The sequence below is a fragment of the Rhagoletis zephyria genome, unplaced genomic scaffold, assembly GCF_001687245.7.
Source record: "Rhagoletis zephyria isolate East Lansing unplaced genomic scaffold, Rhagoletis_zephyria_1.1 Rzeph_scaffold_00050, whole genome shotgun sequence".
Taxonomy (NCBI): Eukaryota; Metazoa; Arthropoda; class Insecta; order Diptera; family Tephritidae; genus Rhagoletis; species Rhagoletis zephyria.
The window spans coordinates 283,018-299,983 of record NW_016157134.1 but is presented as its reverse complement, the minus strand read 5'-3'; the positions used below and the strand labels follow the sequence as shown (position 1 = coordinate 299,983).

The 16,966-nt window shown below is 34.7% G+C and overlaps 1 long non-coding RNA gene across 1 annotated transcript; it reads left to right on the top strand.

Moving 5' to 3' along the window:
* Positions 1-14,995: 14,995 nt before the first annotated feature.
* LOC108368384 (uncharacterized) lies at positions 14,996-16,702 on the top strand. The gene is made up of 3 exons (XR_001848357.1): positions 14,996-15,035; positions 15,095-16,030; positions 16,068-16,702. It is a non-coding gene; the product is annotated as an uncharacterized LOC108368384 (long non-coding RNA).
* Positions 16,703-16,966: the final 264 nt, after the last annotated feature.

The window sequence follows — 16,966 nt, the reverse complement described above, 5'->3', positions numbered from 1 at the left end:
AAAGTATGTATTATAATATAGGTGTCAAACAAAAAGTATTTGAAAAATTATTGATTAAGAAATATTATCTATAGGCCTGCCACTTACCTGAGACGGTCAAAATTAAAAGCCATACTCGCGAATATTATTCAAAGCTTTTGAGGCTCGCATCAATGTGGAATACTGTAACTACGTCAAGTTAGTCTTTATTGATGGCAAACGAAGTACTATCATGTTTGGCAACGATATCACCCCATCGAACAATGCACTTAGCCTCGATATAAAAAGAGAACAAAAGCCGAAGTATTAGCCGAAGCAGTTCATACAAATGACACAATTGAACTAACAAAAAAGAAGGCCTACGACTCTTTCATAGAAGCTGTGGACACTGGAGTAAATTTTAAACAAAAAATAAAACTGACTTCAATTCTCATATACAAATTTAAGAGTACCGTTTTTTTCTTCATGGCCCAATTATCGGATCTACACTCAATTAGTAGGAGATTACCTCTGAGGAACCACCTTTCCTTTAAAAAAAAATTTTAGAAAACGGATAATGTAGTCCAAAGGTATGCGGTAACATACATAAAAAAATATACCGACGAATTGATAAAATATGCAGATTAATATTTAATAAAGTGTTGCGGATATATTTTTTTAATACAAACCTGTGCTTGGGAGTTTATTGATACGAGAAATTAATTTCTGATATCTATTTCTTATATAAAAAACCGCAAGATTGCACTACAAAGCAAATTACATATTTTTTACTATTGTAACGGGAGAAGTTATTGTATATATTTTTTTATATGTACAGTGTTGAACAAAAGTTTTAGCACAGTAAATTTTCGCATTACATATATGCAAAGTTTTTAATTTATTTCCGATAATTTTTTATAAAAACATAGTTCTTACTACACCAAAACACATAAAAATCAAATGTGTAAACCTTGTGAAAAACTCAGGAAAACTCAATAAATCTGCATACTAATCTGCAATTTTATATTCAGATTTTCAAGCAACTTAAACTTGCACTTTGATAAACAAAAATTGAATGGATTATTAAGCTGCATACTTGGAATTTTTCTAAAAAATACTTTGCCTATATTGCGAAAAATTCAGTGTGCCAATACTTTTGTTCGTTACTGTAAGTAAATAAAACTTTAACTTTAAAAAACCAAAAAAAAATTAATATTGTTTTACAATATTTCAAAATAATTTTTCGAATCATAAATTTTTTTATGATTAACAGTGTATTTATATTTTCTTTGCTTTTAGATCCTTTTTGCTTTCAACACGTATTTTCTTTCTACTTTCTATTGTAATAGCCATAATTCCCTCTCTATTTTTATTAATCAATCAATCAATTTTATAATTTCTTTTCCGGCATTTTTCCTAATTACAAGTCACGGTGGGCAGGAAGCGAAGATAGGTTGCATAAAAATGTCGACAAAATCTGAAAGCAGGGTTGTATTTGTTGATATCTTAAGGTTAAGAATCCGCTTAAATTGAAATCCTAGCTGCTCCTGTTTTAAAGATATCCACATTTTATATACTTCTGATAGGAGAGGAAGGCGTACTTCTCGATAATTAGAGCATATTTATACGAAAAGAAATCTCATACAAATCTGTTCCCCTTTTTTAACTCACTAAAACGGATCAAATCAATGTGAAACATTTTCATTTTTTCCTACCGAAAGAATAATTGATCGAGATTTATTGGGCGCTACCGGTATACAACTTAGATAAAACACCACAATTACCTTTTTCTGTAGCGTGAACTTTCTCATTACAAACACTTTCAATATCGCAATATATGTATGTATGTATACAATATTGTATGCTATATAATACGGTAGTAATTTTTTATTAAAGGTTTGTTGCTATAAGCAAGTAGCGCAGGCAAGTCGCACTGCGCTTGTGCAAGAAATAAAAATGCTCTAACTTAGGCCAACGGTACTCCTCATAATAAGTAAATAAATTCAAAGCTTGTATGAGATTTATTTTGGTATTTATGTACTCTCCTGTCAGGAAATAATGACTATTGTACATCCAGAACACAAATGCTTTGTGTGTAAACTGCCAGACGTCCCGGGTTTCCCGGACATGTCCCTGTTTTAGACTATTTGTCCCGGTGTCCCGGTCCAACCTTAAAATGTCCCGGATTTCATTTAAGTGTCCCGGTTTTCGATTTGATTGCACAAATTTTGCTTAAAAATGNTGCAAGTCTGAAGTTACCAGAAAATTTCGTTGATTTTTTGCAATTATTTATTTTTTGCTGACAGTGTCTTCCACATACAAAAAAATGTCGAACATAGTTTGTATGGAAGAAACTCTCAGTAAAAACCATACCAAATATATTGCCTCGTTCAAAGCCATGAGCAAAATCGTGAATACATGGTTTTCCGCAAAACAAGCGGATCTTAGTAATTTTGATAAAAATCTTAACGAACTCCGCACAGCTTTGAAAAGTACTGGAATTTTTGTCGACATTTTTATGCAACCTATCTTTGCTTCCTGCCCACCGTGAAGTAGAGCTTTATAAAACTTTTCTAACACCAAATGTTTATCAAGCTTAGGATTTTGTGTTATCCTTGCAGGGTTATTAATTTAACCAGAGAATATATTTCGTTTATTAAGTTTACCCAGTGGTTAAAACTTGTTGAATTTTTATTTAAAATTTTCGGTAAGGTATAAGCGAGTGGATGAAAAATATATAACGGTAAGAACAGCCCATATATATGTATATGAAAGAATACACACATGCGACGACTCAAGCCATTGTGTGTCACTCCTTTAAATTATAGTTATTTTCTTCTTATTGTATTAAAAAAATAACGTTCGCAACACTTTAGTAAATATTAATCCGTATATTAACTTAGTATATATTAAAGACTAGAAGATGACCCGGTGAACTTCATATCATCTATAATTTATTTGAATTTCACTTTGATCAATTATAACAAATCTTCAAAAAGCAATACATTGAGATCATTAATACTGCCTGCTGTTATAGCTGATAAATGATTCCACACCTATGAGACGTGTCACGCCCCTTTTTACAAACTCATTTATATACATATATCTTTCCATAAGCACCTACCATAAGTATCTGTGCATTTCAAATTTCGAGTTCATGCGACTATAATTCCGAAGTTAGATCTGATTAAAAATTTTCACTATGGAAGGTATCCCCCCTCCCCCGTTTGCGAGTTCCAATATTTTACCCTATTATAGGTCCAGGAGTCATGGCAATACTTTGGCAAAATTTTATTCGATTCTGTCCATCCGGTTAGGCTGCAACCTGGCACATACATACATACATACTCCCACAAATATATATATAATGCGGTTCTTTAAATAAAAAATAGATATCAGAAATGAATTTTTCATACCACAAAACTCTGGAGCACAACTCTTTATTACGAAAAAAAAACATTCCCAACACTTTAGTAAATATTAATCTGATTATGGACTTAGTATTTATTAAAGATATTTTCTTTAAAAATTGCGCAGGCTCGAAATTGATTTTAGAGCTATGGTCTAAAGGGCTTCTTTTCTTAGAATTTTATGTAGAATCCGAATCTGCGAGGAACGATGTCGAACAAAAATTGACCCGCCCTAACTATACTATATTAAATATTAAGTAGCGCGGACAATGTTAAGCAGATCACTGCTGCTTGGTTTAACTAAACAAATCCAAAACATAAGCAATAGAAATAGAAAAACACACACATGTATAACTATAAGAAATATTAAGTAGCGCGGACTATGTTAATCAGATCACTGCAGCTTGGTACAGGAACAGGTTCGCTGCTAGCTGAAATTCAATTCAATTCAATTCAATTCATTTATTAAGTCAATGGCAAAAAGCCTTACTGACTAGATTTACAGATTCCTTAAACTTAAACTTAAAACTAATAAAATATTAAATCAATGGCGGATTATCTCGGTAGTAAGATTCAATATCTGCCTTGAAATGGGACCTTGACATTGCGAAATCGAGATCAATAATTCTGCAGATGCGATTTAACTCGTTGAGCCCTCTTATAAGTGGGGCAAATTTGAGATAATTCGATCTCAGAATACCAATATAAAAAATATTAGTAGAGCGTAGAGCTCTATTAGGGATATTAAAACATATCTGTCCAAGAAGAGCTGAACAATCAATGGCACCGGAAATTATGTCAAAGATAAACATTAGATTTTGAACAGCTCGCCTAATATCGAGCGGCTGAACATTAATTAACATACACCTGGCAGGATAGGGTGGCAGAGGACTAATAAAATTGAGAGGTTGAACAGCAAATCGTGTGAATTTGCGTTGAACTCTTTCAATTCTAACAGAGTGTGTTTTATACATGGGATTCCATATAACCGAGCCATACTCTAATTTTGATCGCACTAAAGAATTAAACAAAATTTTCCTAGTATAGGGGTCTTTGAAATCCTTCGCATAGCGTCGAAGAAAGGCCAAGTTAGAATATGCTTTCGGTATAATATGGTTGACATGGTTAACAAAAGTGAAGGAAGAGTCAAAAATTACTCCCAAATCACGAAATTCCCGAACCGATGCAAGAGCTACATTAGAAACCAAATATGTAGACGCACGCGCATTCATAGACTTGGAGAACGTTATGTGGCAGCACTTACTACCATTGAGGCACAATTTATTTTGAATAGCCCAAGCGTTAAGAGCATTCAGATCTTCCTGCAAAAGCAGGGCGTCCGATTCAGAAGAGATCCTGCTGAACAGTTTTAAATCATCTGCATACAATAGATAATTTGTGTGCTTTAGGTGCAAGCCAACATCATTGATGAAAATTATAAATAAGATGGGACCAAGAATACTACCTTGTGGCACACCTGAGGTTGCAAGAAAGTTGTAAGACTTCACAGACTCAATTTGGACGAAAGAGATTCTATCAGTGAGATATGACTTAAGCCACAACAAAAAAACGGAGTGGAAACCTAAGTTTTCCAGTTTTGACAACAGTATTTTGTGGGATACTGTGTCAAACGCTTTAGAGAAATCGGTGTAAATTGTATCAACTTGACATCCGTCTTTAAAAGCAGAAACACAGAAATGAGAGAATACAGCAAGATTAGTTGTAGTCGATCGCCCTGCAACAAAACCATGCTGGCATGGATCGATTAAACTTTTGATCGCAAATGCTAACTTTTCCTTGACTACTTTCTCAAAAAGTTTGGAGCAAGTAGACAATTTAGAGATTGGCCTGTAATTTTTTACCTCATTTCTATGGCCTGACTTGAATATTGGAGTGATCGACGCCAATTTCCACCGATCAATGAAAGTTCCGGTGGATAGCGAAACATTGAAGATATGGCATAACGGAACACTAAGGGAATAGCTACATTTTTTGAATAAAAATGAACACAAACCATCAATATCCTTTTTCGATGAAGATTGTAAGGACGATATTCCATTAATAATATCTGTTTCGGATATAGACATTGACCCAAAGTCCAGGGATTTGGGTGTACCGATAAAAAGGCTGTTAGCCGTAGAATCAGAGTCAACAACAAAGTTAGATTTGAAAAAGTCAGCAAAAAGATTTACGGAATCAACTAAGTTATTTGAGGAAACTCCATTATATTTAACACAGGTGGGAATATTACCAGAACCCTTTTTTGAACGTACATAGTTCCAAAAAGATTTCGGATTTTCTTTCAATTCATTCTCGCAGTGCAGAATGTATTTGTTGTATAAAAATTTATCGAGTACATTGAACTCTCTCATATAAAATAGATATCTTTCTCTAAATAATATATCGTTAGTTGCTTTGTACTTCTTAAAAAATTTGTTCCTTTGGTTTTTCAACTTTTTTAACCTAGAATTGTACCAAGGTAATCTATGTTTTTTAACCGGAAGCAGAGACAGATTTCTACTAAATACATCAGACAGTTCAAGCAGAAAGATGTCGAAACATTCGGCAGCGGTTTTACCAGAGAAACTAGACTCCCAATCAACTTGCGAAATGCTCGAGTTGAGTAACTCAAAATTTGCATTTTTGAGATTAAACGATTGAATGTTTTGAGGAGTTCGGTCTATAGGGACAAAGTCTACAAATTCTAAGGTCAAAGATAGCGGCACATGGTGCATAACCGACTTAGAAATGGGACGAATACTTCCCCTCGGCGGGAGAATACGCTGTGTACTTGGCTTGATTTCTTGAATTTAAGAGCAGCTTGCAGAAGACTCTCAAAAATGTTAAAGTTGCTGTCACTGTCAAATCCAGCCAGTTTAAGAGAAACAGTGGACTTGGTTTTTTTCCGGTAGTGAGAAAAACTCAATACATTTGCATACGCGTTCGAAAGTGTTGGACAAATTTTCTTCTCTGGCAAACGGAAGACCCAAAATGATAGCATCGGCCGAATGGGTGCTAGTTACCCTTTCGTTTTTGAGTTTCCTTAACTCCTCCCTAACTGCAGTTAGTTCAGCAGACAAACTGAGCGCCCTTGTGGATTCCTCCTCCAGCTGATTACACCTACGTTCGACTATGTTCATACGTTGCGTGAAAGCTTCGATATTCTCCTGCAACTTAGCTGAGAACTTACGCTCGAGTGAAGCAATCTCTTCAGATAGTTGAGAGTAGAGACCGCTAATTCTCTCACGGATCCTCTCTTCCATCAACAAAATTTTATCTTCTGTTGATTTCAAAGCTTTGAGTATAGACTCAGAGAGGGACCCGTTACTCTCGAGCCGCAGATTTTTTGATGCTGGTGAATCTTTGTTTACTGATGTTGCTTTACGCTTACCGGCATAATCCATAAGAAGATATAGATAAGTTTAATGTAGAAAGTGAAGACAGGTGAATATCAGCAAGCGGTGAGAAGCTTTACTCAGGAACTCAGGTGTATTAAAATAGCAAAACTTTCTCTAAAAAGCTTTAAAAATTATGTGGCAGCACCGTTTCTTTCACGGTGATTTCCGCCATTGATGGTTGCATTGCAATGGGGATAGCAAAATCCTCCAATGGTTGAATTGCAATGGGGATAGCAAAATCCTCCATCGTGCTGTCATTATTCCGAAGGCGTTATCAATAACACGCCGAGCTCTTGAAAGGCGCTTATTAAAATTTTCACGATCGGGTAGCAGATGCAATCCTGAAATTAAAAAAAGACATATTTGTATGTACATACATACACACATATATGCAAATAATGGTTGAGTTGCAAGTTGCATCAATGCAAAGACTCAGCCTTCTTTATTTCCAAACTATAAATGCAACTTGTGACTTAGCCATTTTCTATGTAATGAATTTTTGGTATACAAACCAGGATATGGCCGCATCAAGTTTTTTTTTAGAGAAATGCTGTATCTCCAAGGACATAATGAGGAAACTTAATATTGCTGTCTGGTAAAAATTCATCCTCAGGCAGGTCTAGTTGGTCATGGAACAGCCTTTGTCCAAATCCAGAATTCCAAAGCACACCGCCATCACTTTGCGAACCGTACGCCCCAATATCGATACAAGTAAATATGTATATAATTCGCATCGCAACTTCCTAATAAATAATACAATGGAGTAGGTACTCTTGTAATAGAAATATAGGGATCCGTAGCTGGAAGGACATTTCAAAGTGATGTGCTTTCTGTCCATTGCGCCCACACAGTTTGGGAAGTTCCAAATAGTATTGACGTCATGGGATATACGTTTCACTCGTACCTGTTTGGCACAGACAAATATATACTTCCAAGTTCACTCCAAAGCAGAGATTGGTAAACGATGCTGAATTTGTGACTTTAAGTCTGCTCACATTAAAAACGAGGGATGAACGAACACCAGCGCATAGCGTACAGTGCTTGCAAATACAGCCACCACAAGTGAACGATACTTATAACAGCTCATACTGATATTGACCTCGGCAAACCAGTATTCCGAGCGAACGCGCACGAAACCAGCAACCAGTGTTGCCACGGACAAATTTTTTTTCCTACCAAAGCTTCCTACCAAAATCAACCAAAACCTACCAAAATTTATTTCAGTTTTTAATACTTTTTTTAATGTCAAGTTTATTAAAAATGTAGACAACATAACACTTAAAAAACTAAGACACAACTAGCTTAATAAAAACAAATTAGCTACGTATAACAATTAATTTTACTGTACTGACTTACTCATATGTTTGTCTCTTCACACATATATATTATTATTATTATGTCGGGGATACACGCGCTGTGACCTAAGGAGATCTATTGTGCTTAAGCCTAATTGTAATCGCTCCAACCTTATTCTCTTTAAGAATTTAGGCATGTCGAGGCGCCATGTTTAAAATTTTGGATGAAGAAGACAATCGTTCCCCAAAGTGTATCAGTCTGCTATTTACGATAAGTGGGCAGTCACATAGAATATGCTCTGGGGTTTCATCGACCAGCTCACAGAGGGATAGAGACCATGCAAGTGCATTTGGGCTCCCCGCTTTGCGAGACAAGCAGCTTTCGCTGCTTTCAAACCCTTCATGTCCCGGAACTTACCACAGATTTCCGTTTTTGTGAGCTTCCAAGTGGTTAGAAAAAGTTTTAGAGCTTTCCACCAGTCTGCTGCCGTTTTAAAAGAGTCTAGGGCCTTTAACCTGCCTAACATTTGTCCTTCTAAACAGACTTCGATTGCTAACACTTCTGCCTGGAATATAGTTGGGTATGTGCACGGTGGGCAGGAAGCAAAGATAGGTTGCATAAAAATGTCGACAAAAACTGAAAGCAGGGTTGTATTTGTTGATATTTTTAGGTTAAGAATCCTCCTGTTTTAAAGATATCAACATTTTACATAGTTATGATAGGACCGACTTTTGCGAAAGAGAAAAACATCCTTGTGCATTAAATATTCAACAATGTATGTGTGAGTAAATGTGTGTATATATATTATATGTGAAAATATAAGTTTATGTAAGTTTTTAGCCGTTTTCAATCGTTTACAAGGCGCACCACGTAGAGGCAACTTACTTTGCACCTCTTTGTTCTTTTTTTGGTTTTATTTTTTTATATTTTTTTCTTGCTTTATTTTTTTATATTTGTTTTTTGTTTCCTTTTATTTTTTTTGTTGGCTTACCATATAATATAGTCACACATTTTAGTATTTAAATATATTATTATTTAGTTAAGTTTTTATATATGGTGGAATGAAAATGTCATTACAGTTTTCTTCAGGCGACTCATAAAAGTTGGCTTATCAATCATATTTATTTTGAATCTATCCCAGAATTTAATGAATTCCCTATGAACTGACTTCCCGGACAAGACAAGAATGAAATAGATTGCTTTAAATGTTTAAAGATAAAATGGATTTTGACAGTTTGAGAAATTCCAATACTTTTCAAAGCTGTGCGGAGTTCGTTAAGATTTTTATCAAAATTACTAAGATCCGCTTGTTTTGCGGAAAACCATGTATTCACGATTTTGCTGATGGCTTTGAACGAGGCAATATATTTGGTATTGTTTTTACTGAGAGTTTCTTCCATACAAACTATGTTCGACATTTTTTTGTATGTGGAAGACACTGTCAGCAAAAAATAAATAATTGCTAAAAATCAACGAAATTTTCCGGTAACTTCAGACTTGCACTTTACTAATTGGCTCAAAAGCTACATTTTAAACATTTTTCGAAAAGATCTGATTAGAAATTGTGATCAGATGAAAGTGTCTCCGAGCCAATAATTTTGTACGGCACGGTACTTATAAGTAATCTAGGTTTCACGAAAAAAAAAAAAATACAAGGTAACATTAAAATATAAGTCATTTGTTTCGTTGCTGTGAGGTTGTTTCAAAACTTCTGGCTTTTGCTATAATTGTAAAGCTCTGTGCATGTCATTTTAACGTATTTAGGTACATACTTATATTAATCATCAACTATTTCTTATGCAAAACGTGCTATATTTAAAAAAAAAAATCGCATATGAAAGAGCACCAACCCAACTCGTAATAATTTAAGTATACAAATTTTAGTATTTAGTATAGAAATATTCAATTGAAATACGCCAATATTAAAATGAAGCGCTTTGCACTTAACGGATGCTTTTTCATAATTAAGTTAAAAAAAAAATTTATTTAAATTCCATGCTGTCTGTAATGGGATTTGAACGCTGACGCTCTGGAAATTAGCAAATTGTGGCAAGCATCTTCGTGCACTCAGCTACAGCCAGACATGTAAATGTGCATTCAAATGTTCAGTTTGATTAAACACCACGTGTGCGTGGTATGAAAGTATTGTTTTTAACGAACATTTCAAAACGATAATCAAATAAAAAATATTCATGTTTACTATGCGTTATTTCCCCCAGTAAATTCATAAAATTTTTCTTAATATTACAACGCGTTTTTTCTCTCAGCGTAGTAATTTTTAAGCAAAATTTGTGCAATCAAATCGAAAACCGGGACACTTAAATGAAATCCGGGACATTTTAAGGTTGGACCGGGACACCGGGACAAATAGTCTAAAACCGGGACATGTCCAGGAAAACCGGGACGTCTGGCAGCCCTACACACAAAGCGCATACTTTCATGCGATTTTCTTTATGATCGCATTTGTGTTCTGGATGTACAATAGTCATTATTTCCTGACAGAAGAGTACATAAATACCAAAATAAATCTCATACAAGCTTTGAATTTATTTACTTATTATGAGGAGTACCGTTGGCCTAAGTTAGAGCATTTTTATTTCTTGCACAAGCGCAGTGCGACTTGCCTGCGCTACTTGCTTATAGCAACAAACCTTTAATAAACAACGCCCCACGCTTTTCATTTTCAATGTCATTAATTGTTTATAATGACTTTTGCTAAAATTTCAAAATCAAAAGTTATCAAAACAAATTCTGTGGGACTGAGAAATATTATTTTCTACTTTTTAGTCCATTTATAAAAGCGTGGTGTATTAAAAAGTTTTTATTTTATATTATTTATTTTCTACTTTTTAGTCTTGTCTATACAAAATTTTGCAATAGATATTAAAATAATTCAACTTGCAGTGAAAGAGAACAGAAGACTATGCAAGCACAATGTTGTTTGCTCACATTTAGTATAAACATGCATATGTACATGCATACATATAGCAGCAGTTTATTTCATTTAAAGAAATGGCGTGTCGTCCATTTCCGCTGTGACGTATATAAATAGTGCATATATTTAGGCGCAATATTTAACTTCTTCTGGCGAGGCGACATCTATCTCTAGAGTTTTTCTAATTGTATGTCTTTGATATGATACCTACGACGAGGTTGATATCTAGACTAGGTTTGCCATAAATACCTTTGCTATATTTATAGTATGGTGGTCTGGACATACAACATTGCAAGTTGATAAAATCGTTGTAAAACAAAATAAAATTATAGTTTAAAAAACTAAAACCTCCCTATTATAATTGCCATTCGTACTGTCATCAGGTATGTAACTTGAAAATATAAATCGCTGCATCTTTTAGGCGCATCAATATTACATAGTTACATCCCGAGCTAATAAGAGGGAGGTAAAAAGAGGAATTGGACAGGTGCCCATGGCTCCTGTAATGGCCATGCGGACCAGTCGGTGCAGCTTGCTAAAGGTGGAAACCGCGAGTGCCCCATGTGCGACAACGGGTCTTACTACCACATTGAAAGACCAATAGGTTAGTTTTGGTGATATTCCTCAGTCTTACAATGAAGTGGACTTCACCGGCGAAATATTCGTGTAAACGAGGTTGTTAAAATGTTTGGAGATACATATTTTATATTTTTCACAAATGTCGCGGAACCTACAAAAATCCAATCTGGCCTACCAACCTACCAAATGGAAAAAAAACGGACCAGTTTTGGTAGGAGAAGCCCATGTTTGGCAACACTGCCAGCAACCATAGTTGCCAACTTAGTGCTTTAAGCACTAGATTTAGTGCTTTTTGAAAATTAAAACGTCAAAAAAATCATTCAGTGCCTAGTGCCTTTTATAGTGCTTTTCATCTGAAGTCGAATTTCTCTTAGATAGTTAAAACATGAAATAATATGAAATATTTAAAACTGTGGCAGCACTGAATTTAAAAAGATCTACATTCCTTTTTTTCGTTTTTTGCGATTAGATTTTTCTTTCTCGAGATATACCAGTTTTAATGTGCAGTACTTCGGTATTACTTCGTGAGCATGAGAAAAAGCTTTGTGTATTGATTTGTACTTGTAAATATCGTTTATTTTTTTAATGTTGTTAAATACAAACTGTTATGAAAAAAAGTATCCTTTGATACAAAAAAATAGTGCATTTGGTATTGTAAAACGCTTTTTTCCCCAAATTTTGGTGCTTTTTGAAACTCTAATGTTGGCAACACTGCCAGCAACCGCCGTATTTGATCGACTGCCACTTTGTGAGTAATTCCTCAAAGCGTGAGGAATTTCGGCTGCGCTTGAGTATTTTTTAAGGATTTTTATTTTGAGGAATTTTTGAGGAATTTCCTCTCGATATATTTGCAGATAACAAATGCAGCCATGTTTTGAACAAAAAGCTTTCCGAAGTTTTATAAAGAGCGAAATACACCACATAAGTGGCTTGTCAAACATTCTTCAAACCTACTTTTCCAATTTCGATACACACCATGCAAACATGACTTGTTGAAGCAAAGAATTTTAGTTTTCTTCCGGTTCACAATGTAAAAGGGTTTTGTTTTATTTAAACGGCTTGTAAAACCTTCAGACACCCCCATACACAACATATATAGCTTTAAGGAAAAGGATATTTCGCTTGGTTTGTCAAGTCGCTTGTGTGGTGTTTTTCGCTCTTAAGCACATCTTCATTTGTTGCTAAATATTCTCATTAGAACCAGAAAATTATAGGAAAAGGTTTGGAATTAAAAGAGTCTTCAGGTTCATATAAGTTTCCCAATTAAAAAAAATTATATCTGCATTACTAACCTTTTCTAATGCTTCAATAGAACGTATATTTAGTAGTTTAAAAATGGTGTAGGACTGACTTGAGGACCAGATTGACCACTTATATAGTTGCAGCAATATTTTATACAAACCAAGGCATAAAAAATAACGGTGATACTTTGTTTGAACCGCAGGAACAAATATACCAATTGAATTGGAGAATGTAATTAATTTTTATACTAAGTACCTGTAAATAGTATGCTGTACACAATACTCATATCTGTAATAAGAAAATTTTGAGTAATTTGTTCGGATTTTGAGGATTTTTCGTTTGTTTTTGAGGAATTTAAAATGTTTTTGTGGCAACACTGGTATGCACATTCCTCACAACCACGAGCGAAAGACACAAGATCACGTAAGAACAAGAGAGTGAAAAAAGGCGATTTTTTTAGCGGGTTCTACGCCATCTTGTTTCACTGGAAAACGAGCGAAAAGTAAACAAAGCAAAGAAAACAACGAAAACCAAAATTAACCAAAATTATTGTCAGCCACTTTAAGCGCACAATTTAGGTAAAATGATGCAATAAAATGCTTGAAAATGTGTTGTCATGTTGAATTAACTCTTCTTTACTTAAATAAAAGTGTAAAATAGTGGTGCTTGTGATGTAAACAAACGCTCAGCTGACGAACCCGCTTTCGCAAACTTTTTTCTCAAAACCAGTTACAAATACAACGTCGCGTTCTTTCGTGATCTTGTATTTTTGGTTCATGCCTCACAACTAGCCTGCCAACACGCTCTTGGCGCCAGCAGTGAGCAGTGATCGGACTTTACCATATTGTGGTAGATCTGCCACTTTTTTGAGCTTCTACCACATCTACCACACAAGGTCTGAAATCTACCATACATTCGCGTTTTTGAGTAGTTTTATTTTTGCTCGACATAATTTTCTTCATTTTAAGAGCGAAAATTGTCCAACACTAAACACTAACAACAGGCAGAATGGGAGGATAAAATGAACTGTAAAATAGTAAATTTTCTAAATATTCAATTTTTCGACAGGAAACGTGGTTTTATTGTGTTCAATTGCAAAATATATGATTTATAAAAAGAATTAATAACGAAAAGGTTAAAAAAACGGCGATTTTTGTGAAAGTATTAGCATATTTCAGTGCATCTAAAGTTTCTAAAGCGTTGTTTCTGGAACATGCCACATTTGTTCGCTACATCGTGATGTGATAAAAAGAAAAGCTGGCAGCACTCCGCAAGGTTGCAGAAATCATTCAAAATATGTTCGGAAACTATTTTGAAATGGAAGGAACTGCTTTACACTGCCAAGGAAAAAGATTGCCAAAACTCAACGCAATTTTTAGCAACTTCAATCTTGCAATTTATTATATTAAAATGAATTTTTTTAGATTCTAATTAAAATGTTTGCAATTTAGGTGAAACCTTGCAGAATTTTTTTAATTTTTGTATAAAGTTTGATCCAAAACCTGAAATATACCCCATTTTTTTAAATCTATCACATTTTTTTCCAGATTCTACCACATATATTTTTTAAAGTCCGATCACTGGCAGTGAGTAAAGCAATTGAATGGTAGACGCGCTTTAAATACATACATACATACGAGACGATAAACAACCCTTTTCCTCAGTATATCCAGTAAAAAAACTGTGGTGAAGTCCTTTATGGGGATAAAGCTCCCAGAGGTAAAATTTTAGGTAGCACACAATTTCTTACACGCATGATTGCTTTTCAGCACTCATGAAAGAAACTTAAGAAAAAAAGTTCATATAGTACATTAATTTTTGAAAGAAATACCATATAATGTATGTACTCTGGTTAATAATATCAAAAGATGTATTAGAACCACCGTTTAATGTTATATGTGATACAAATTAATATTGCTGCCCCGAACGCTCTGCGCCTTGCCACTGAATAATAGATTACTTAAAATTACATCCCTGGTCCTTGTTCTTTCTCTATCGCATCGTGGTGAATTCACATTTCTCAGAAATTTGACAACAAAACAAAGCGAGTATCTTATTTGCTAATTTTTGCGATTTCTATTGTTTAATGTAAATTTATGTCTTTTTAGGATATGTCGAGCCAACAAAGAAGGCGCAGTTGGAAAATTAAGTAATTAGTAATGAAGTAGCAGGCATATTTGGAAAATTATGCCGATAAGCAGAATGGAATTTGGGAAAGTAAGTGCATGGTTGCAGCATATCTATGTATAAAAAGTATTTAATTAAATTGTTTATAGAAATGTTATAAATCGAGTGGCTCATTTACGATGTGCTCCAAACATTTGGCGAACTTTTTTTCGCCTTTTCAACGTGCTAAGTAACAAGTTAAGATGACTGCCATCATGGGCCGGTAAGAAACCGCAAGCAAAGGGCAGACAACCTTCCAGGAAGCTGCCTCCTGTCCCCGAGCCGAAGCTGCAGTTCAGCAAGAGCAGGTCAGCAAATTGCTACCCTGATCAAACGTAAACTAAAGCGCTCTGCTGTGATTGCACTCCGTAAATGTGAAAACTTGGTGCATGCTGAGAAATATCAAACAAGAAAACTCCGTGATGGACGCCGTGAGATGGAGTAACGCTGTGTGGCAAAGAAATGCGGCCAATTCGACGGGCCTGAAAAATCCAAATTGGCTTTTGTGATCCGCATCCGCGGTATCAACAAAGTTGCACAAAAAGTGCGTAGTTTTACAGTTCTGTCTTCGCCACATTAAAACGGTGTGTTCATCAAATTGAGCAAGGCAACCATTAATATGCTACGTATGCCGAACCCCCTATATGGGGTTATCCAAATCTTAAATCAGTTTGTGAATTGATGTACAAACGTGGAATGGTCAAGCGTGTCCCAATCTCTGCTTTGTGATCGAACGCAAATTTCGCGAAGCGCACGAAATTCAGTGCGTTGATTCACTTCACTTCAAGAAAGCCCCCAACTTCCTGTTGCTATTCAAGCTCAACACATCAACCCGAGGCTGGCGCAAGAAGGCTAATCACTACGTTGAGGTTGGTGATTTCGGTAGCCGTGAGGATAAGATCAACAAATTGCTGCACAAGATGGCTTAAAGAAATTGTTGTTTTGTATTTAAGTAGACAATATAATTTGGCACATCTTCAAAAGACGCCCAAGCAAAAAAAAAAAAAAAAGAAAATTAAAAAATTCCTGAAGTTGCCTTTTCACGGGTCGATTTCTGTCGACTGGAAAATTTACTTAAGATAGCTCACGGTCAAAACGCTTACATTTTACGGTTGAATTGCAATTTACACTTGTAGATTTTGGTTAAACGACAAAAATCGACCGTGTAAAGGCAGCTTAAATAACGTTCAAATTAATCATCCTCTTTGAGATGGGAAATACCAATAACCATTTCATAATTTCGAAAATTATTCGATTTATATTTGTTCTTGCATTTTCCACACCACTTGTGAGGTATGCTTTTACGCGCGTTACCGATTTTTTTTTTATGTGCTCGGTTGCCCAGGAGGCCTATTTTCACCTTTACAACTTAACTTAAACAGAATTAAAACTAAAGCATGCAATATATAAAGAAAATTAAAAGTTGTCTTACATCTAGTAAACTTAAAAAATTGCACATTAAATTCATTTTTCATTATAAAATAAAATTAAATATTACAATTCCGTTGAACTGTATACATATGTACATATTTACAAAATGTGGTCTGTTTGCACCCACAGTAAGTTCCCATGAAGCCTAGCCTAAATTCAGAATTGAAAAAAAAACGAGCAAATGGGGTCGGAAACTACTAGCCCTAAAAGCATAATGTGGAAAATGTTTGAAGAGCTGCGAAATTGTATTGCAATAATAAAAATAACAGTGCATAAATTGGAAAAAATGGTTTTTGTTTTGCTTTATAATTTTTGGGAATATTGGTTCAGATGGAATTTTTTTATTTGTTTGGTTTTTCAGCTCGTTAATGATGCACCCAGGGTTGCATTTACTGTCTATGAAAATATTTCATGAAGCGTTCCAAAATTAGCTCCGAGCAACTAAAAGTTGGTTAAGCTTAAATGAAATAGTTTTTTATTAAATATTTATTCCTGGTATTTAGTAAAAATCACTCATCTCAATACTAATATATGAAATGAAAGTAACTAAA